We start from the raw sequence: 24,075 nt of genomic DNA on the forward strand, positions 1-24,075 counted from the left end.
AAGTTATAGCCAAGGTAAAAAATACCTTTTCAACTGTCAGAACATTTCTATTATTCTTTTAACCTAACCCCCCAAAAATAAAAATATTGCACACTTAGGCCAATATTTATGAAAAATTACGCAAAACTGTGATAACTCAATTTTGCCTCATTTTTCTTAACGCCGGCTAACGCCATTCCTTAGAGCCATTTTAGCGCCATATTTATTAAATGATGCGAGATAAGGAATGGCTAGCGTCTAAAAAAGAAAGACGCTAGCTGATCAGGGATGGCATTAGGGAAAATGGCGCTAGTGGGTCTGAAATGGCATTAGGCTGGTTAGCGGCAAAAAATATGCCGCTAACCAGCCTAGCTTCATTTTATGATGCCCAAGCAGCCAACAAATGACTTCTGTCTAAGTATAGACAGGAGTCAGTACCACCACCCTAATGCCCACCACAGGGGACTAGAGTTCCCTGGGCAAGCCCAACATACCCTATGCGAGGCAAGGGGGCCCATGTAAAAGTACTTAATAAAAACATTTTTTATACTTACCTAAACTTACCTGGTATGGGGTCCCCCTCCTATAGTGTCCCTGTGATGTTAGAGGTGGTGTTCCTGGGGCTTGGGGTGGGCATCTTTGTGGTAATTCCCTGGTGTTCCACCATGGAAATGGGCCTACGTGCACCCTAATGCCTGGTCTGACACCTGGATTAAATAATGGCACAAAGAGGGCTTAGCACCAATATTTAGGCCCGCCTCCTCCTTACGCGTCATTTCTGCACCTGGAGGTAAATATGGCGCTAAGGGGTTAGCATTGTGTTTAGGATAGGAACACCTACCTTGCATCTCATTGATGCAAGGTGGTTTCTCGCAACCTAAATATGGCTCTAACTCCAATATTTTGAAATTAGACGGGTCTAGCATCAAAATATAAATATGGAGGTAGGTCAGCACCATTTTAGTGTCAAAATAAATGGCACTAAGTCAAAGCTAACCATCCATAAATATGGGACTAATTTCACAGAGACCACTCAACAGACTTGCACCATACCAAGCAAAGGCACTTCCACTTGGCAAAGTTGTACGTTTATGCTAAGTTAGGTATAAATAAGTTCAGCCATTTTTTATGTATCAGAGAGCTAATTTATTCAATAGGACTTAAAGTGGGAAAATCACATTTTGGCCCAGACTTTATTTTAACCTTAGATGACCTATCTGCCTGAACTTGCCACATCATGCCCAAATCACATTAATGTTTTTATTGAAAAATGTTGTGCAAATTGATCAAAAGGTACCAAAGTTCTTAAGAAATAAAAAAAAATGCCATTTCAATGGAAACTCTGATTTAACCATAATAATCCACTGGGTAGGGCCAGAGTAATATACAAAATACTGTACACTATAGCAGACACCGCATTTAGGGACTCATTTTCTGTTTGGCAGATGGGATAGCCTGTCCGTCAAACTCTCGTCAGGGTGGCTGCCGCTGTAGTGGCGACCACCCCACCGGACTTATTAGGTGTTTCCCGCTAGGCTGATGTCAACCTACCAAGAAACAGGTGGCAGCATGGTCAGAGGCAATGCTGCTGCACGCAGAGTGCACCAGCACCATCACAATGTTCACTGTCTGCAGTGCCTAGCGCATGTATTCTTGGATTTACTCTTTCTATGGTGAGTGGAAAGTATATGTATTGTTGGACTGACCTGATATATGACAAGTGTTACTACTGTTTACCTTGGTATTCACTTATTAATTATGGTATGTACATACCACAATAGCTGAAATACATCTGAAACCTTTCACATACATGTATTGATGCTATTACTCTCATGTTATTTTATGGCAACTTGCGTCTTTTGATGGAAAGATATGCACACATATTGCGGATGGTTTCATTCTCCCCTTGTTTCTTATTGCCATTATCAGGATTTCTCTCACATTTTGTGTACTATAGATACCTCTTTCTACTATTGGACTATCTAAATTACCTGAACACCTGAACTAACATCTCTTATTATTGTAGCGCTTTGCTCTATCGACTTTTTTGTCCCAATCCCCACTCCAATATGGCCGACCTTGTTTTTTTCTTTTATTTCTCCTCTTTTTAGAAATATGGTTTTAGGTACATAAATGTGATGACTTATCATACTTTGTGTGAATTGGTCGGCTCCTATATGGTTTTATGGAATGCTATACGCCAATATTAGTCTATGACACTTTATTAATCACCAGTTTTTCTGCAAAAGCTTATATCTGCTTCGTATATCCATTACTGTTTGAAGATGGGCTCCAGCTTGGACCCTTTTTGGCCATCGCTGTGTCCTTAGCTTTTTCCTCTCCTTTTTTCTGATTTAGCAGACTTTTGAGCATTTATAACATTACCCAGAGCTACCAGGATTACTTTTCCTGAGAATTATATTTTCTACATAATGCTGTACACAGTGTTATGATCACATGGCTAGCACATATGTTTTGCGGTTTTATGTGTATCTTTCTCTATATGGACGATGAGCTGGACCGCTGCAATTTGTTTCTATAGCCATATATTTTTAATTTTTTTTTTCTTTATTACACCTGAGGTCAGAATTCTATACCTACAGGAGAGGTATGATTAATAACATCGAACTGAAGTGTATGCCATGTTTGTGGGTGGAGGGTGGGGGTGTGATTTCAAATGCCACGAAGTGTACAACAAGATACGGAGTGGTTCCCCATATTTTTTTATTATTAGTATACTTTATTTGAGTTTATTTTCCAACCATTAACTAGCAGTGCAAAGTGGACAAGGTTTCCCGACCATGCTTTGCCACATTTGGGGGGGGGGGCGTGAATTCAAATGCCACCATGTGTACAACAAGTTACGGAGTGGTTCCCCATATTTTTTCGTTAATAGTATACTCTATTTGAGTTTATTTTCCAACCGTTAACTAGCAGCGCAATGTGGGCAAGGTTTCCCGACCATGCTTTTACAACCTTCACTTACCTATTTTTTTTGTCTCCTCACTCATAACACCAATACAAACCTTTTAGCATTGGTTTCTAACACCTTTTTTATTACAATATATTTTTTGCCTCCTTCCTAGTCCTGGCCACTGGATGGTCCTTAACACTGCTTCATATTTTTTACGAGTTTAACTATTATCAATCCCTAACATCCTTTGGATTCTTTACTTTTTACCATGTTGCCTTCGTGTGGTTACAACATTCCTAACTGACCTTCGTATTATCTTTAATGTTTATCTTTCTTTCATTACAGAGCACTGGGCTTACCATGGCCTGTGCAAATTGAACCCTATTAATATATCTACATACGTACCCTTGAGATAACATATCTCCCTCACTCTTCTGCGCATTAACTACAGGACGGGTTGAATTCCCCTTATTTTGGAACATTACACTTCGTGACTGGACTTGCTTTACAGAGCAGGACGAGTTTCGGGAATCTTACTAATTCTGCTGTACATTTCTATGGAACGCTCAATGGTTAGTATAGTTTAATACAGATCTTTGTCTGTATCATTTTTATTTTATTTTTTCCCTCCTTCAATTATCGGGAACTAAAATTCACGATTACTCAAGACTGACACACTTACGGCCTTATATCTTTTATTGATGGACTACTAAAGGATGGTTACGTTTTATCTCGTATTCATATACCTTAATGTCTGAGTGTACTACATCTCTCTTAACACAAAAAGAGAGTCAGGGAGAGAAGGAAGACCACCCCATACTGTCTCCCTAAAACTTGAACCATAAACACAAAATGTATGGGGTTCACTTATAAGATGGAACCGCTGGGAAAAGATTATCCTGGGGCTCCTCAGTCTCACACTATGAGTACCGTATTGAGTGCTGTTGAAAGTTATGTGGTGACGGATGTTTCCTTTATGGACTAAGTGGTCTCACACACTATATAGTGTCTTGCTTTATCTTGTGACCACCTAGCCCCACCCAGGTAGGACAATGCCACCTGGGCGGACTCAACCTCACCGTTAAAAGAACTGGAGGGAGTGCGGATATCCAAATTATCTGGAAGAATATGGGATCCAGCTATGCTAGGGAAAATATAAAAACAACTAGTCACCTGCGTAATAGTACACCTTTATTCGTGGTGACTGCTAGTGAGGTTAAGAACAGAGGATGGGACACCTATAAGAGAGTAAAGACTCACGGTGTCACCTATTTAATAGTTACTGGCCAACATGTTTCTGCCTGCTGCTAAGAGCCAAAGGAGGTCTGGGGGCATTCTTCAGGTCGTGGGATCCCTCAGTATCATGCACTACAGAAGCAAGAAAAAGACTACTCCACTAGGAGGCGTTCAGATATTATAGAGATAAAGGGCCTACCTGTGGGGAGATACCCTATGGTGGCCCTAATCCTGAAGGGCTACTGTCCCCAGGTCACAAGGAGGGGGAGTGTCCCCTCATAGTCACACAAACTCCAAAGGAGGCGCTCGCTCAGCACCTACTCCGTTCCCCTCCTAGACCGCTTGTGCACTGCATCTCTCACATAAGTACTTTAATATATGTATGGGTGACACACACTCCAATTTTTATCACTTTCTTCTTTTCTCTTTTTTTCTATTATATAATAATTGTTTTTAGTTATCTTCTCCTCCACTCTGGGTGGTGGCTTACTAAATATCATCAACAACTAACTTCTAGCCAGTTTCTCATGTTCTATGCATTTAATACTTACACTGCTAATGATTTGTGTATCTTACAGCCTTGACAAAGTCACTTTCGTGACGAAACACGTATTGGCTGTCCATGCAAACACTTGGAATGAAGAAATGTATGTAACACACAAACTGAAACCTTAATTCTTCTGAATAAAAGAAGACTTTAATACACAAACTGAATAACAGATTTTTCTGTACAACAGAAGACTTGATAACATTATTGGGATCGGTCAGGGATACATACATTTTGGACTTTTTTCTTCATGTTCTCAATCTATAGTGTGCTATGGTTGTTTTGTTTTTGAATTCATTATGTATTTTCTAATACATATTTCTACCTCTTGGGTACACAACCATTTAGCACCGTGGGTGGACCTCGGAAGCAGGAGGTTACTACCTTTTGTATTTTGGGCACTTATGGGAAGTGCAATTTGTGTTTATTCCATTGCTATCATGTTTGCGTTTTTGCTTGCATTATACAGCATTTAAGGATGCTGGGACACAGACTCTGCACCCTGCTGAATAGTCAAAAGTCACATAAGGCACATAAAGGTCCTGGAGGAGTACACTCTGAATTTCAAGACCATGTGGGACCCCCATGCTTGAATTTAAAAGAACAATATTGATTTGCCAGAGTGTTTGCAGATCCTGTCACCCGATATGGGGTCTCAGGTATAGTACCCCAATCCTCAAATCCTGGCTGCAGACTATGAATCCTACACAAGATTCACAGGAAAGGGAGAGTGAACCCAATGCAAACAGCAAGGGCTCACGTTGGCCTCTTTGGGGGAGGTGCACATCTAAAACCAGATTTGTGGACCCTGCAAACGGTCTGACAAAGGTCTAAGGACCTTTGGCCAGGCCCTTCACAGTGGGGTTGGACTCCAATGCAGGGTTGAGCATACAACCTAGTCAGAGACCAGCCTCAGCTATGTGTCATCAAAGATCTTCTGCAGAGTGGGTAGGCTCTATGTAGAGAGTTCAGGTGAGAGACAATCCAGAGACTATATATATATATATATATATATATATATATATATATATATATAGTTGATCCTCCACCCTCACAACATTCTCAGCAAGGACGCCAACACCGTGAGCATAGGAGCACTTTAATAAAATTTACACTGCAAGTACCTTCAGTGTTGGTATCATTGCTGAGGATGTTGCGAGGTTTGAGGATAACATGGAGCGGAGAGTGCTGACTCCACATTACAGCTTGCACACCCTCTGATTTGGAGTGCAGCAGCGGGCAGCATTAAGGAAACGGATTTTATATATATATACACACACACACACATAAAAATGAAAAAATTGTTAAAAATTATGTTGTGGCTCTGGCAGAAATGCGCGAAACCACTGAAATCTGCCAGTTATGGTATGCCAAGTAGACAACGAATATCTTAACTCACATTGCTTGCTATGCTCAAAACAACCATGCGCCAGTGGCACACGGGAAAAAAAGCTGTCCAGTAAGGAAAATACTTGGGTGGGCGACATGAGTAATGGCTTTAATTGTCTGCATTGCATAACATTACTGGTGAATTTCACAGGTTTTGCATATTTGAGATAGAGCCATAACTACATTGTAAACTGTGGTGTTTTTTTTCATGTTATGGTATTCTATATTTCCATACCCCTCTGGGAATGCACTTACTGCTGTTCTTGACAGATGTCTAGTTAGATGTATTTCATGGTGAGAACCTACCCTCAAGGAACATGCCTGCCTCAGACGTATTGACAAATGCAGAATGTTTGAAAGACACCTATTCTGTATTTTAGACTGCTCATGTGACCATTGGTTGTAATGGTAGTTTTTTTTTAATGTAATACTGCTTTAGAAGCCATCCGACTTGGAATTTTATTATTGTTTATACTATCATTGACTGTAATGATTTTGTAACCAAACAATAAACTTATTATTATTAGCCTGTGAGTTTGTGAGTGCTCTCTTTGTTTTGCAGGTAAATACACCCAGAAAATCCTCAAGCCCACTCAAAATCAAGTTTATGTTTGTGTAAAATTGTGTACATTTCAACATAAATATAGAATTTATTGAGTTGCAAATGTACTTTGCACATTAAAATTTCGGTCCGTACTGCTTCCGTGAATCAGAAACTCACATTGGTGTGCAATATGATTTGAGAGTTTGGTACTGCTTCATTGACGAATGTGCTTATATGGTTATTCTATTACCAGATTTCCGTTGTCTAGCAAGGTACTCTATCGATAACCTTACACTGCTGCAGCAGTATCGCCACGTTTTTATTACATGTGTTAGTACCATCTTTGTGGTTAATTGACATTCAGTATTATCAATAAAAAAAACAATATGCGAATGATTTCCATGTTCTAATATTAACCTGAATTTAGTTTATATAAACGTATGTTCTTCCTTTAAGGTTGCAGGACTGCACTACGGATCAAAATAGTTAGGTACAGGACCATATGCAAGTAAGGAAAATGTAACTATTTGACTAGTAAAAACATACATCATCTGCTATGGTGACATTCAGTGTCAGCAGCTTATTAAATATTTGCAATTTTCTCCTCACGGATAGCTTTATTTTCTAAAAATACAGCCACCCAATACAAAGGCTTTTGGGTGATGGTAGTTTTTCCGAGGTTGTCACATTTAGGTGGTGTTACACAAACCTACACCTGACAGATTTACGGCATGTAGTGACGCTGTATGATTTTAGAAATGCGTATACATTAATTTCTGGTGGCATTTATGATTTGTCAGAATTTCGGAATCATGAGTGCGCTCTACATAATGGTCTCTGTTTTGGCTCTCTGCAGCTTTGCTACATCAGAACTCGACTGTAATACATTATTCAGCACGGCTGTATAGCGAGAGAGTTAGCCGTGCTTCCGCTGGATGGTAAGCAGATAAGACCAAGGGAGGTGTGAAGCGGGCCCACCAATGAGCCCTAGCCAGCTCAGCCACACAAAGAGACTTAAGTTCTGTTCTAACCTTCCCTGCATAACTCTGCTGGCCCCACGCTTGATGTTATATAGATTGATTGGTTTCAGATGTTCTTTGGTGCCATAGAAAAGTGTCTTTACATGCGGGAAATATGATGCATGTGGCTGTTAAAAACAGATATTTTCCACAAATTGTGGTTAAAAGGTATTTTTATGACCATGCTTTTCTCTACCATCTGGTGCCCCTCAAATACAAAAAAAATGCTTCAAATTTAAAAAAGAAAAATATCAGCCCCATTAGTCCATCCAGAATGGTCAGAAGTGTGCTAATGATGCACATTTCTTTGTAACATAGGTTACATTAAGTGATTTATCTCTTCGAAGTGACTTGAATCGTCATTGCTTCATTTGTGGCAAGTCCCGATGGACAATTCTTTTGTTGTCAGGAAGGTGTTCAAGGGATCACAGAAACCCAGGCCAGGACCGGCTTTAGGGCAGTGCGACCGGTGGCATCGCAGGGCGCCGATTTCGGGTGGGTGCTGTACTTTTAAATATCTTATGGTGTGAAAAGCACCAGTTGCAGAGATCCCTGTGTAGCCATTAATTTTCAGGCGAAAATAAATGTCAAGATAACGTTGGTGATTTGTGTGCCTACCGGAGAGATCAGGTTTTTGTCTAGTCACAGTTTTGACTCATTAAGTCGTGCAGAGGGTTAATGTGCCCTTTCACAGTAAGACATTTTTCCTAGCTAACCTAATAAGGATATGGAGGCGAGGATTGTGCTTCATTTTTTCGTTTTGAGCATAGCAGTGTGGAGTGCTGCTTTTCCCACGTGTTGTTATCTATTTGGTATTTTAACAACGCCCAGCTCACGCCCATCACAATGGCTCGTTCATGGGCTTGCCCTTCAAAAATCCTTTGTTATCATTGGTAAATGCTTTACATTTGTCCCACCTTGGGGCTGTTTGGTTACCCCCTTGGACATCGACCCTGTTACATGGCTAATTGCACTTTTACGGATACTTTTATGCAAGACCTATTTCATTGCAAATGTTTGATATTAACAGCAGCCAACCTTTAACACAATAATAGACTTAATTTCCCATGATACCCAGAGAAAAAGTCACGGTTCAAACAACAACCAACAACCATTCTGGAGATGACTGGACCCTCTATAGTACTATGTCTCTGTTGTCCCTCCTCTTTCTTCCTGTAAGTGCAGACCTCGATTATTCCTGTTCCTCCAGCCTCGCTCCTTCCGACCCTGAGGAGTAGAAAGAAAAAAAACGTGTATGAACTTGGGACCCAGAAGCCACTGGTACAAAACCATGACATTATCCCTGTAATTTGGAGAACTCTCACACCCTGGAAAATATTAGGACATGCAATTGGACGTAAGATCCATACTTAACTGCACCAACAAGCTCTTCCACATGGGAGGGTGAGAAATCGGGTAGGTTAATCCTCCCTTCCGTGTTCTTAATAGAATTGAAACTTTCCATTACGATAGCTAGGAAATTTTCATTCTATGGCAGGACAAGAGGTGAAGATTACGTTGGTTTAAAGTTTATTCACAACCAGAAAGGCAATGCTGGGAATTGGTTTAAAATAAAACTTTTTAAAGTTAGATTCGGAAGACCAGTCCACAGCATTTAGAATATCTTCGAGATGGGCTCCAAGTGAGAATGCCTTACAGGCCATAGCCTCCCTGGCGGAACGTGCCCCAAACATTTTTGGGTCATTGCCCACTTCCTGCCTGGCCCAACTGGCTCATCGAGAATTGCCAGGGAAGAGACCGCAGAATGGCTTGCATAAAGCAATGAGCAGTTGATTCTCCCGTGGGGACATATATCCTCCAGCATGACTTTATAAGCTGTGATGCAACTCACCACACAAAGCTTTGGAGAATCTGGAAAAGAAGGGTAGTTAACCAGTCTAGAGTTGCATTTCATATGCCTGGAAATATGAAAAGAAACCCCTTCCAGGGTAAATACTGCACCCATTAGATCTAGGGCTCTGATGTCTGATACATGTCGACAAGAAATCAGGCACAGCGGCCAGCTTAGCCAAGAGTTGTGTACGTGATAGGACTCTACTAGATGGCCAGGACCGAAACAAATTGAGGACGTTGTTAACATCCCATAGGACAGAATACCTGGGTTCCAGGGGAATGGAAAGGCAGATGCCTTGAAGCAACTTATGTACCAAGGTGTGCCCGCCTACTGGGTGGCCGTGTTCAGGAGCATGGCCTGCTGAATAGTAGACCTGAAAGTATTGATTGTTTTGTATACCAGGCTCTCAGACAAGGAGGCAAGGAAATTCAGGATGTGGACAATGTCAGCTCCCAGGGGATCCAAGCGTCTTGTACTATGCCAGCCCAGCCATCTTGTTGTGCAGGTACTCATTAGGGTAATGAGGCTACTGGATTTGGGTGGTAGGATCGCCTGGGTTGTGGGTACTCAGTACCATTCCACACAAGGTGATACCTGTCGGCCTAATCCGGGGTTTCTGGCTAACTAGCAGCACCCCATTTCTGACAGAAATGATTGTGGCAACCGAGCACATGGTAAAATATACTCCACAGGGAATTGTGGTACGTCAGATCGCATCCCGTTCTCTCCGTTGCAAAATATCACTCAGGCAAAGACAACAGAGGCAGAGTATATTTAAATAAGCATTTATTAAATTATCTGCATCTTAGATAAAAGCAGGAGCATAGCAATAATGAGAATAATAAAAAACAATAGGAGCAGGCATGTGGCTTAAAATGTAAAACACAAAAACAGTCCTACCATGCTGTCTAAACAGAGGAGTGAATCAATAGTCCCTCACCTAGGCTAAGTATGAGCACAGCATACTAAACCTTATCTGCCCTTCTGGTTTGCCTCTGGAAGAACATCATCCCTTATACCTGAAGAAGAGGCCTGAGGTCTAAAGACACACCATCCCCATCTGGATCAGGGCTCGGTCATCTAAGCAAGTAGCCGTAGCAAAGCTTGCAGCTATCAGCATACAGTTGTGGTCATCTGGCTGGAATCTCCCTCTAATGTGTCAGGGACTAAGTGATGTTTATATAAAACAACTGCTGACATTCCAAGAAACGGTCCCCACGTGTGAGTGTGTATTTCTGTGAATGCTGGAGACACAGCAAAGCACGTTTGTCAGCAACCCTATCTGACTGTAGCCTTGGAGAAAGCACAAAGAACGTGATGTTTTCCTGGGCGAAAGGACAATAAGATAGAGAGAAAATAAAACAGCACGCAAATGAAGCTATTGCTAGAAAAATAAAGCAATGCTGAATAAAATGTAAACGGGTTAAAGTGCACAGCTGCAGGCCTAGTTAGCTAAAACAACGTGCTCAGAACATGGCTAAAATAACTACACAACAATCTAGACCAGGCCGGCTTGTAATGCTCAGTAGTGCTGTCCACCCATGCCTTGCAAAGGAGGTGTACGGCCTGTCCTGAAAGTCTCATCATCTCCTATAATCCTCCATGTCATAAGTGCCAGAAACTTCTCTGCTACCATGGAAAGGGGATTCTCCTCCAGATCCTGGAGGAGATCCGGAAACAGGGGTAGAGGGATTGGAAAATCCCAAGAAAGTTCCAGAAGAACTGGAAAGCAGCCTTGAGACCTCCACATCAAGGTTACCACAGTTATGTCTGCCATTTGGCTCCTGACCTGGGCTGAGAGACACATGACCATCGCAAACAGAGGAAAAGCATAGCCCTGCTCTGGTTGCCAGTTCTGGAGAAAGGCATATGTGGCCACTGCCACCGGATCTGGATGCCAGCTGAAGAACTTTGGAACCTGACCGCCCAGGCGGGAGGCTAAGAGATCCATGGAGAGCTGGCCCCACCATTTGAAAAGGAGCCGGAAGATCAATGGGTGTAGAGGCCACAAGCTTGAGTCTCTGAGGTTGGGAGAGTGCCAATCGGCTATCTGGTTGGCAACTCCCAGAAGCAGTTCTCCTGAATCTGCAGACATTATTCCCAAAAGTCATGAGCCAGACCCGCTAAGTTCTTGGATTGAGTCTCTCCCAGATGGTTTATTTATCGGATTGCCGCCACATTGTCCATTTTGAGGAGGACGCAGCATTAGGCTTTTTCCTAGGTCTAACAACGGACTGCGAAGGAACCCACTAAGAGTTCTAGACCATTGATATGCATTGAACATTCTTAAGCAGACCAACTTCCTCCGGTGGAAAATTCCCCACAGCATTCCCCTCATCCTGAGCCACTGGTGTCAGAATCTATGACCAGGTCTGAAAGGGAGGCAAATATCACTTGTCTATTTCAGATGACGCGACCCTACTCCCTCAATCTACAGCACGCTCATGGGCAATGCTCTAACGTGATGGGATGTGCATGTAATGCTCATGAATTAAGGTATGGATTCATTTGATGGTGTCCTGACATTGTTTTTCTCCATGGTGCCCTTTTGCACTAAGGTGTATGTATTTATGATCCACTTTGTTTGAAATGTTAAAGCACAGTCAGTTTAACCAAATTATCTGAAAGAACATTGTTTGTTTTTTAATTAGTCATGAAGTGCTCTGACCATATGGTGTGATGACTCATCCCTAGGTACACCAAGTAAAAAAAACATGACTCATCCTTGACTAAAAACCACCATGTGTTGTGTACATATTGAAAAACATGATGACTCATCCTTGACTAATCACCACCACCTGTTATATACATAGTGCAACAACAGGATTACGCATCCTTGTGTACACGAGCAATTAAGCCACTGCACAAGGAAAACAACAAACAGTGACTCACACCCCCAACAAGACTATTTAAACCAAGCATTTCATTGTTTCCATGCTAGGTCTTGTCTCTACTCCTTAGCTGATTCTCTAGTCTCCTGTAGCCTGGCAACATACTCTTCCTACTGTAGCATCAGTACCCTGGGTGACATGTTTCCCGTCAATCATCCTCCACACAGCCTCTGCTTTATGCCTCCCGATCTGCAGGAAAAAGGAAAAGGGACAACAACTCAGTTGTAACAAATACGTGGACTCGCTTTGTGCGAGGCTTGTGGAAAAACTATCCAGCACAAACATGGTATGGCATTTTTGATCCTTTTTAGGAAAAAATGATCAACTGCATAACAGACAATAATCTTTTGGTGAAGTTCTTGCAGGAATGACTGAGTAGTACTAGATACCCAGAGTGCTTAAAAGTTCTGTTTTGTGTTGTTTGCAATCAACTGACTCTTAACAGTTGCTGATTTTATATGTTTAAAAAAATAATTGATAGCTATTGTTAACCGATAATTTCTTGGGTTGAAACAGGTGCCCAGACTTAGTGAAAGACTAAAGTATTTTGCCTTTGAGAACCTTGCTTGCTCAATGTGCTATATGAGACAAACGTCATTATATGTGATGAAAGCCCCTGTTGTGATGTAAGGTACTCTAACCTGTATGTCCTTTGACATGTTATGTTTTGTGGCATAAAATCAAAGCTTTGTTCAGAAGAGGGGGCACACTAGTAAACTAATTGTGCCTCTTTTTTACAGACCTGACCCAATGCCCATTATAAGCCATCCTGTCCACCCATCCCTGCCTCGATTAGAAGGAGTGCTGAGACCTGAGTGGTTTGTTTTATCTCTTTTTTCTCCTCCAAGCCACCATTCCCTTTGGTGCCTCGCCCAATGTAGTGTTTAGCTAAAAGAATCACTGCAACTGCAGCCAGACCCTAGAGGGAATTGGGGCCAAACTGACCCCATCGGAACAACCTGGGGAATTTAGGTGAGAGACTTGTGACACCAGGCCTCCTTGTAAGTCAGGCACCACTGAAGCTCTTCTCGAGCGTCTTCTGAAAGCAGAAACACTTGTGAGTAGGTCAATCCTCTCTTGAGGTGGGAAACTTTTAACCATTGGAAAACACGGTAATGTAGGGGCCCCAGGTAGATCACCTGAATCAAAAAGGACAGGAGGCCGACCAACCTAACCAGCTGGCGCAGATAGGCAGAGTGTTGAGCTACCATGTGTCATAGCTCATGTTTGATTTTGGTCATTTTTCTGAGACTGAATGTGACCCACACAGAGTCTACCACAAAACCCAGGAACATCGGCGACTGAGCCGGAGTGAGGGCCCACTTCTGTTGATTTCTCACAAAACCCAGGAACTCCAGTAGTGAGATGGCCATTTGCAAATGAAGCAAGAGCTGGCGAGGGCAGTGATCCATGAGGAGGATGTTGTCCAAATAAATTATGAGGCAAATGCTCCGTGCTCTCAGAAACTCCACTATTGGACGCATCAACTTGGTGAAACACCAAGGAGCTGAGGACAGACCAAAAGGAATGATAGTGAATTTGAAGGTGTTTCCGCGCTAGTGGAACTGGAGAAAGCAGTGGTAAGGAGGGAAGATAGGGACTGTGAGGTAGGCGTCCTTGAGGAGTAGGCGTGCCACTCAATCATTGGGGAGTAGGAGGTCTTGTAGTAGATGTATGCCCTCCATTTTGAAGAGCTAGTAAACCAACCATTTGTTGAATTATTTTAAGTTGATAACTAGTCTTTGGCTGCTGTCCCTCTTCTCCACGAGAAAGATATTGCTCGTAAAACCTCTGGGGTGGGGAGAGGTCTGATTATGGCCCCTTCCTGAGGAGGTTGAGGACCTTTTTGTCCACCAGGGAGGTGTGTGCCAAGGAGAAAGCTGGGGGAATTGGTGTCCTTTCCTGATAATAAGAGCCGTAAAACTCTATGTGGAACCCCTGCACAATTTGGAGGACCCAGACGTCTGAAGTAAGAGTCTGCCAGTTGTGGAAGAAACAGTACAGTCTACCCCCCAGACTGTGACATGGAAGGTTCTGAACACTCACCTGTATTGGATCCCTGGACTGGCCTGCTCTGATGTCCTCCTCTTGCTCCTTGATGCCTTAGTGCCTGAGTAACCCCACGTGGGGCAGAAGTTGCCAAATTGGGAGGTGTCTTGGTACTGATCTTTCTTAAGATGTCTCCCCCTGGAGGAGGCTGGGAAGTTAGCGCTGCAGGCAGATCGCCCCCTACCTCGACCAGCACCAGCAAAAACCTGAGGTATGAAGATGAGATTTATAAATGCCTGAGACTTGTCGAGGGAGTTGACGGTTTGGACAAATTTGTCTAATTCCCTTATAAAAGGGTCACCAAACAACCCCCTTTGGGCCACTGGGCCTGATTCCAAAGTCGCCAGAACCCCCAGTGTAGGGTCAATTTTGATAAGCAGCGAGCAGCACCTCCCTGTGGACATGGCGCTATTTGCATTCCCCAGGAGAATAATGTACTGGCAAGGCCACCAAGACCAATCAATCCCCTTCCGTGAGTCTCTCATGAATTTCTCCAGGAAAGTGGCCATGGGCTTGTTGATGTCAGGAGTGAGGGAAACTTTGTCCTCCAAGAAAGGGCAAGAGCACTCTGCCTAAAGGCGGTAATGGACTTCCTTGTCCAATGGTTTGCAGAGCTGCCCCATGACATAGGTCTAAACTTTGACTGCGGGAACACATTCTGAAGAATAGGGGTGTAGCATGCTGTCCGGATCTAGTAAATCTGAAATATCTATGGTAACATTATCCATAGGCCCCACTGGGGCTAGTGGAAGGGCGCCATGGGCGGGAGTTCAGCTCCTGTTTGCAATCTGAGCCTGAGGGGGAATCAGAATTGTGAGGGAGTGAGGAGGGTTTGGGAGAGTGGGGATCCGTTTGGGGTAGAAAACCCGATGGGCCTGGTTCTGAAGCATCAAGAGGTTCGGGGTGTACTCAGGCCAAGAAGGGACGCTTCAGTTTGACACATCTAAATCAACAGTAGAAACAGGGTCTCTTTTGTGTTTGAGCAGCATCAGGGGCTGGATGGGGCCTGCTTGTAGGTCTTAGGGACAAAGGCCCTAGATCAACTTTCCTCCCAGGGAGGGGTTTGAAGCAGCACTAAACATACTGCAGCAGTGTCTTCTCCAGAGGCACAGCCAGAGCCACTGGTTTTGTAATAGGGACATCCATCACCTCACAAACATGGTCGTCAATGTGGAAGTAGGTAGTGGTGTCCTCCACCATTTAAGGCTCCTCCACATCACTCATTTTGCCCAGCAGCTGAGAAACTAAAGATAAGTATGGGGTTAGGGACCACAATTATGGGGTGGGGTCCAGCTAAAAAGGGAATAAGAAGTTGGGGGGTTTCTCCACTTTCAAAGGGGGCCATCAGGCCAATGACAGGGTACAGGACTTGCTGGACACCAAACTTGTTACAGGGGCAATGCCTGTGCCGGTGTCCCAAATTAAAATGTAACACGGGGGAACGATAATCATTACAGACCCCTTGGGACATCTCTGACTCCAGGCTCAGGAAAGGGGCTCACCCGGGTCCGAATGTTATTATAAATACAGCATGGGGGGGATGCACTAAATAATGACCCTCATGGGGCATAGAAGGTTCCAGCCGTGGTTGCACTCACAATCACCTAGTTCCAGACAGCCACATTGAAGGAACAGATTTCGTAATGAGCGCACCAGTCGGGAGCAGAGAGACGTGCACGAAGCACGACTGCGGTTCACTCTGGTGGCCGGAGGCCGACACCACAATGGCCCCAGCTTCGAAGCGCCACACAGAAAGCACTGATAGCGGCCGCGGAGGACCATCAAGCATTCCCGCCCGCTGCATAAATCCCCAACTGAAAACAAGGTAAATATCAGCAAATATCAGATGTTCATAAATCCAAACAGAGAAAATAAGGAAATGAAAGGCCCAGAGGAAGGAGGCACTCAACCTGGCTGCCGAGCAGCGAAGAAAGAGGAGGCTACAACAGAGGCATAGGCCTGTAGAGGGTCAAGTCATGTCCGTATTGGTTGTCGTTTGAACTGTGACTTTTCCCTGAGTACCATGGGAAATTAAGGGGGTCATAATGAACACGGCGGTGTTCACCACCGTGTTCATGCAGGCGGTAATTTCACTGACCGCTAGCCCCCCTGGGACCCATCTGACCGCATAATGAACATTCTGCTGGGCCGACAGGCGGAAACATTGTTTCAGTCCGCCGGCCCAGCAGAATGCAGGCCGGGACATTGCCTGCGGGTCCACATGGAGCCGCCATCAATGCCTCTGTGCGGGAGGTGCAGCTGCACCCGTTGCGCAGATCACTTTCCATAAATCGGGCAGTGACCTGTGCGATGGGGCACTGCACAGGGGCCCTTACACTGCCCATGCCAAGTGCATGGGCAGTGTAGGGGCCCCCAGAGGGGCCCCAGAGCACACTTTCTGCCAGCCTTTCCCTGGGAAAGGCTGGTGGCGAAAGGGATCATTATCTGAGGGGCAGCGCTGCTTGCAGCGCTGCCCTGTTGGAAAATGATTCCCTCCATCGTCAGGCTGCCTGGCGGCCCTCCTTGTGTTGTTTATATGACGGTTCAGACCGCCATGCCGCTGGTGGTCTTTTCCGCTGTCGCCGGCATGGAGGTCTGAACCGCCATGTACATAATGAGGGCCTAAGGGGCATATTTATACTCTGTTTGCGCCGAATGTGCGTCAACATTTTTGACGCACAATCGGCGCAAACCCTGCCCCATATTTATACTTTGACGTCCGACCCTGCGGGCGTCAAAGTTCCACCATGTGCGTCATTTTTTGGAAGGGGGAACCAGCCTTGCGTTAATTATATGCAAGGTAGGCGTTCCCTTCCAAAAAATGACTTTAAGGCCTGTGCCCCATATTTATACTCTGACGTCATTTTGACGCACAGGAGGGGGCAGGCCTTAAAAAACGGCGCCCAGCCTGATGGATGCCGTTTTTTAACGCCTGGGTCAGGGCAGGCGTTAAGGGACCTGTGGGCTCAGAAGGAGCCCAGAGGTGCCCTCCCATGCCACCAGGGACACCCCCTGCCACCCTTGCCCACCCCAGGAGGACCCCCAAGGATGGAGGGACCCATCCCAGGGAAGTTGAGGTAAGTTGGGGTAAGTATTTTTTTCTGATTTTTTTTGTGGCATGGGGGGCCTGATTTGGGCCCCCCTACATGCCACTATGCCCAATGACCATGCCCAGGAGACATAAGTCCCCTGGGCATGGCCATTGGGCAAGGGGGCATGACTCCTGTCTTTGCTAAGACAGGAGTCATGTCAATGGAGGTTGGGTGTAAAAAAAAATGGCACAAATCGGGTTGAGGCCTGAATTTTGCCTCAGACCTGACTTGCCCCATTTTTTTACGCCCAACCTCCATTTTCCCCTACGCCGGCGCTGCCTGGTGTGAGTCATTTTTTTTGACGCACACCAGTCCGTAGCGCCGGCTAACGTCATTCAATAAATAAGGCGCCCGCATGGCGCTTTGGAATGGCGTTAGCCGGCGGTAAAATTTTTGACACACAACTGCATTGGCGCAGTTGTGCGTCAAAAAGTATAAATATGGGCCAAAGTCTTTTATTGTGTTAAAGGTTGGCTGCTGTTAATAAAGACAAAGAAAGTGAAGCGTAATCCTCGTCTCTAGTCCTGCCATAGAGTTGTACTTTAGGTAGATAGCTCATTGTGTTACTGTGTTTGTCATAGAGATCCTTTTGTTACTTGCAGTTCATAAATTACAATCCTTTTAATATAGGACTGTGAACTATGAAGTGACATCAAAGTGCTGCATGTAAACTGTAAGCCACAGGTGTAACACATACATGTTTCCCAGCCTTTCATTGTCCTAAGTTTGCTGAAAAAGAGTTTTTTTTTGCATAAATACATTCTTATTAGTAAAGCCAACCCCAACCAATATGTTACATTTGAAATCTTGTACTTGTGCTGTTCCAGACCAAACAATCATAAAATATGTCTACCAGTATGTATGACATGTGACTCCTACACCTTGTAGTCTTCATTGCCTTATGTAACATTTCTAGGCTATCCTCCATGCACCCAATACATTGGATATGGGACTTGGCAGTCTAGCTGATAAAACAAGATTACGTTCCCTTTTATACTGGTGCCTATTATGGACCACTCCTGAACTTTTGCATCATGCAACAGCTCTTCAGGTTATCATGGCCGCTGACCGATTTCCTAAAGTTTCCTGGTTATCCTGTTTTAAGTTTAAACCTATAATAACTGACAAAAACAACTAAAAGGTAAAACAGCCCTCATCAGTGTAAACATAGAAACACTGATGAATACCTGCACAACCACACACTAAAATGACATTCGAAAAAAGAAAAGTGAAAGAGAATTACAATTGTTATTTCTTTCTGAAGTGGCCAACACAGTGTAACTGAGTTATGCAAGTTAGCAGCTAAAAAGACTGATCTAAAACTATTTGCTTGAGTTTTGTTGTTTAGGGAGATCATTAAAACACTGCTCCTTCTTTCTTTTGTTTCCTCCACATTTATGTCAGAGGAATATCTCTCGCACTGGCCAAGCTGACTTTGGAAAGTTGGGCCACGCTATGTCTCCTTAATTTGAAGCGAATTATTGCCATATTATTCTAACATTAATTTGTTATTTGGAAACCAAAATATCGTATTATGTCCTTTATATTCACCCACACACGTGGAATGCTGGTATAGTGAAACACTGCAGCATCTCTGCAGCATACGTGGCCTAGAGGAGAACAGAGATATTTAAAAGACTGAAGTGTCTCATGCACATAGTGCACGTTTATTGTTAGTGTTGCATTGTTCATTACTTATGATTCACAAATTAATGTCAGGGGCTATACTAGTACTGTAATCTTATTTAATCACTCTAGAAAATTACCTACATTAGTTAGACTGAGCTTTGCTGCAGGCATTTTATTTCAGATGGCTCGCCTGCAGCTGTCGAAAAAAAAAATGATGCCCACTTTTTCTACCAGATGGAGACTATAAAATGTAATATATTTCAGCATATTATCTGAGCCCCTAGGTACCATATGCCTGAGCCTCAAACTAAGATTGTTTATTCTGATTTTAAAACAAACACCTTAATTAATGCCAAAAATTAATACCTTTACTACACTTACAGTCAAGATCCCCTCTCACTCTAGATGTCTATCTAAATCGTGCCTGAACTCATTCATGATTTTCTACCCACCCAACTTTTCCTAAAAACTTCGCTCATAAGCTAATGAGCGAGCACCTTGTAATGGTAATTGATGACCAATACCAATACACTAGGAGTAGTTTTTCAAGTTACCTTTTTTCTCTCTTCACTCTTTTTTCAGAATTATTTACAAAATACTTGAATGTATCTCGTAATTTTAAAGTCCTTTCAACATTATCTACCAGTCCTTCCCTCTACGTTCATGTGATCCAATCTTTGGATTTCCATCTTTAACAGTGGAAAAGTCTTGATTCAGTCAACTGACAACAACATTGGGCAATCTGGCCTACATTTCCTGAATCATCTCTGATCTCGTAATGAACCCTTCTCCTCTGTGCCCCCTTTCACTGCATCTCTAAACTCCTCTTACTGTAACTGACCTCTTCCTCCTTCATCCTCCCATCCTTTCTCCTGCCACCTTCCCATACACTCTCCATCAGTGCACGTCTCTTCCACTCGAGGGGTGCTAAACACAGGTTTATTGCTTCTCATTCATGGACTCCACTTCTCTTCTCTCCTGCTTTTAGCTTCTTCAACCCCATCCACAATGCCCTTCCTATCTCATCCAACACTATAATCTACATACCTCGTAATCAAAATATCTCTTGTAGCTCCTGGCTTTTAACCCCATCACTTCCTCCTTGTCTCCTCCTCTGCATAGACCGTTGTAGTCTTCCTTTCTCTGACTCCATCTTAAATATGTTCCCTGCTTTCTCTCCTACTTTCTTCACTTTCACCAACCTTGTTTGGTCTTCATCCCTCAGCCCTAAACAGCATTTGTCCAACTATTTTTTGGTCCCCACCACGGCTTTTGATGTCACTCCTCTTGGCTCCAACCTTCTTACTACTACTTTGTTGGCCTAAACTGTAATTCCTTCACGGTCAATCCGGCCTATGGATAATGACAGCCCCTTCCATCAGCCCCACAATGCCATGAGGGGACTCGAATAGGTCGATAAACCTTTTCACTCGCAATTAAGATGTTCCCACTATAACTCCGGTACATGCAAATCAATGATCAATAACCAATACACAATATCAATTATCAACAACAATCAATAACATTAATAATCAATAGAGTAGGTAATTGACAAGCACCATGACCTTTCCGCCATGAATACACACCTTTTAGTAAAGGTTAGAATATTTATTTTCCTATATTAACAACGCCAAGGTCATGTAGATTAATCTCAAAATCAAATGAAACACATACAGATACAACACTGGCTGTCCAAAGTGGCAGGGAAAACATAATCTAATTAAAGCTTGAAATACAACACATTCTAAGGTTACAGTGCAAATTAATAACAAAGTCAACTGTGTCAGTGTGATTAGATACATTTGAGTTCAGCAGAGAAATTCATCAAGTATTATTCCCTATTATCAGAATTTCATTAGTGAGGATCCTTAACTAACACCAGATGAGGATCAGCATGTTGTGCTTCATGTAAAACAATTAAGTAACACAAATTTGGAAAAACATCTAACTATGGCTCTATCAAAACAGTGCAGTCGTTACCTGGAAAGAAAAAGAAATATGCATGATAATCAACAGTCTAATTCATAATATCTATCTTCAATGTGGATCAGCAAACCGAGTCAGCAAGGCATCAGGATTCAGCATCAAGGTTCAGAAAACACAAAGGCCCTCATTACAATCCTGACTGTTGGTGATATAGTGGTGGTAATACCGCCCACAGGCTGGGGGTAACTACTGCCAAATTATGACCATGGCGGTGAGAACTCAGATAGACAGCCACTTTACCACACCGACCGGCAGGGCGGAAACAACAGGCACCATGGCGGTAGCTGCCTACAGCCAGACAGAGGTCAATGTTCCGCCCACCTTTTCCGGGGCAGTACCAACAACACCAAAAGCCTGGCGGAAACAGACCTCAGAAGGGAAAGGACTCACCTTTGGAGATACAGGGAAGAACCACAACGCCATGGAGCCCGAGATGCAAATATTTCCCATAATATTTTATGTCCTGCTCCACCACGAACACCAACGACGGCAAAGACAACCACAGTGAGTGCAGCCACCTAGCACACAGGGGAGGGAGGGAGGAAAAAGAGAGTAACAGACACACGCAACACACACACACACACAACACCATACACATAATCAGATGCAGTAAGACAACATATTTACCCCGTACTGGAATAGTGCAAGGACAAAATGAATAGATGAAATTGAGTGTAATAATATAAATAGAACATTCAATCCAAAACATTATAAGGGACACTGCCCAGTCCTCAATGGCCGTGGGCCACAGGGCCACATGACAAAGTCCAAGACACCACCTGTCTCCTGCACCAACACAGAGAGAACATTGCAGGGGCATCATTTGGAAAATAGGAAGGCACCTCAGGGGGACAGGGGACGGGGGGCACCTCAGCCGGCAGATGAAACAAATCCACTGGTTCTGGATGGGGCAACGTTCCCTGTGCTTGGTCCTGGGGCGTGGAAGGCCACAGTCTCTCAAGGGGGTGACTTGCCCTCATGCTCTGGAGGGGACATCGTGCCCTGTGCTTCTGATCCTGGGAGGATGGGGTGAGTGCATGGCATACCCACTGGTTCTGGTGGGAGCATTGTGCCCTGTCCTTCTGATCCTGGGGAGGATGGGGTGAGTGGGTGGCATACCCACTGGTTCTGGAGGGGGCATCGTGCCCTGTGCTTCTGATCCTGGGAGTGGGAAGTCGCAGTCTCTCAGCTGGGTGTCATACCCACAGGATTTGCAGGGGGCAGGCCGCACAACAGCCCATGGAGGCAGGACTACAGACCGTTTGCCGTCAGTGACGGCTGCTCAGTGGTGGTAGTGTTGCTGCTGCAGGCGCTGGTGGGGGGAAGCTCCGGCCCATCCACTGCAGCCTCGGATGGCTGCCCACTGGTGCTGGTGGTGGTGCTGCTGCTGGTGGTGGCGGTTGTGAGGGGAAGCTCCAGCCCATCCCCTACAACCTTGGATGGCTGCCTACTGCTGGTGGTGGTGCTGCTGCTGCTGGTGGAGGGAGGCTCCAGCCCATCCCCTGCGGCCTCGGATGGCTGCCCACTGGTGCTGGTGGTGGTGGTGCTGGTGTTGGCGGTTGTGGGGGGGAGCTCTAGCCCATTCCCTACAGCCTCGGATGGCTGCCCACTGGTGCTGGTAGTGCTGCTGGTGGTGGTGGTGGTTGTGGGGGGAAGCTCCAGCCCATCCCCTGCACCCTTGGACGGCTGCACAGCCATGGTTGGTGGTGGGTGCTCCGACTGAGTCCCAGCACCAGGCCTCTTGCCCTTCCTGGCAGCAGCTGGGGATTGCTCCTTGCTATTCCTGTCAGCAGCTGGGGATGGCGCCCTGCTCTTCCTGGCAGCACTTGGGGCAGGCTCCTTACTCCTCCTGGCAGCAGCTAGGGATGGCACCTTGGTCTTCCTGGTAGCAGCTGGGGCAGGCTCCTTGCCCTTCTTTGCAGCACTTGGGGCAGGCTCCTTGCCCTGCTGGGCAGCACTTGGGGATGGCACCCCTTTCTTGAGGCTGCCAGGTGCCCTGGATCCTTTACCATCACGAGTGGGTGTGGACACTACTATGCCTGTGGACTGGGTGGCTGAGGTGGTTGCCTGCGTCTTTGCCACCCTGGCCAGACGTGAAGGACGGTGGGGTGGGGAAGAGGTCAATGGTGGAGAGGAAAAGCTTCTTAGGGCAGGAAGAGGGAGAAGGTTTGGGAGTGGAGGAAGAGGGAGTGGTTGTAGGAGGTGTCTGTCTGCTGTGTGTGGGTGAAGGTACATGGGCTGGATGCTGTTGTGAGGTGGATGGCTGTTGGGTGTCTGAGTGCTTGCGTTTGTGTACCTTGGGAAGGAGGGACAGAAACAGTGAGAGAGGACACAGGGGACCTATGCATGGCTGTTGTAGTGTTGTCTGGAAGTGAAGCGTGTGTTCGGCTAGGTGTGGTGGTGATGGTGGTAGTGGATGATGGTGCAGTGCATGCAGTTGTGAGTGTATAAGGAACTGGGAGGGAAGTGGAGGAGGAGGAGGGGGCCACCGTGGAGGCAGTGGATGTTGGTATGTCTGCATCTGGTGTTTGTGTGAGTGCCTGTGGGATGATGTGTGGTGCTTGTGTTTGCAACGTCCACTGCTGTGTGTTGTCCTGTGTGCATGCTTGTCTGCCTGTGTGATTGGGATAGGTTGGGGTTGAAGGGAATGGCATTGGGAAAAGGAAGTTGGAGGGGGGAGGGAGGAAACAGGGACAATGGCTGCCATCAGAGAGGAGGCCAGAGCCTGGATTGATCTCTGTTGGGCTGCCAAGCCAGTATGAATGCCCTCCAGAAATGCATTTGTCTGTTGCATTTGGGCTGCCAGCCCCTGGATGGCATTCACAATGGTTGACTGCCCTACAGAGATGGATCGCAGGAGGTCAATAGCCTTCTCACTCAGGGTAGCAGGGCTAACTGGGGCAGGGCGAAGGAGATGCCCCCCCCTCCTGGGTGAGCGGGCACGG

This window comes from Pleurodeles waltl, chromosome 7 (assembly GCF_031143425.1).
Source record: "Pleurodeles waltl isolate 20211129_DDA chromosome 7, aPleWal1.hap1.20221129, whole genome shotgun sequence".
Taxonomy (NCBI): Eukaryota; Metazoa; Chordata; class Amphibia; order Caudata; family Salamandridae; genus Pleurodeles; species Pleurodeles waltl.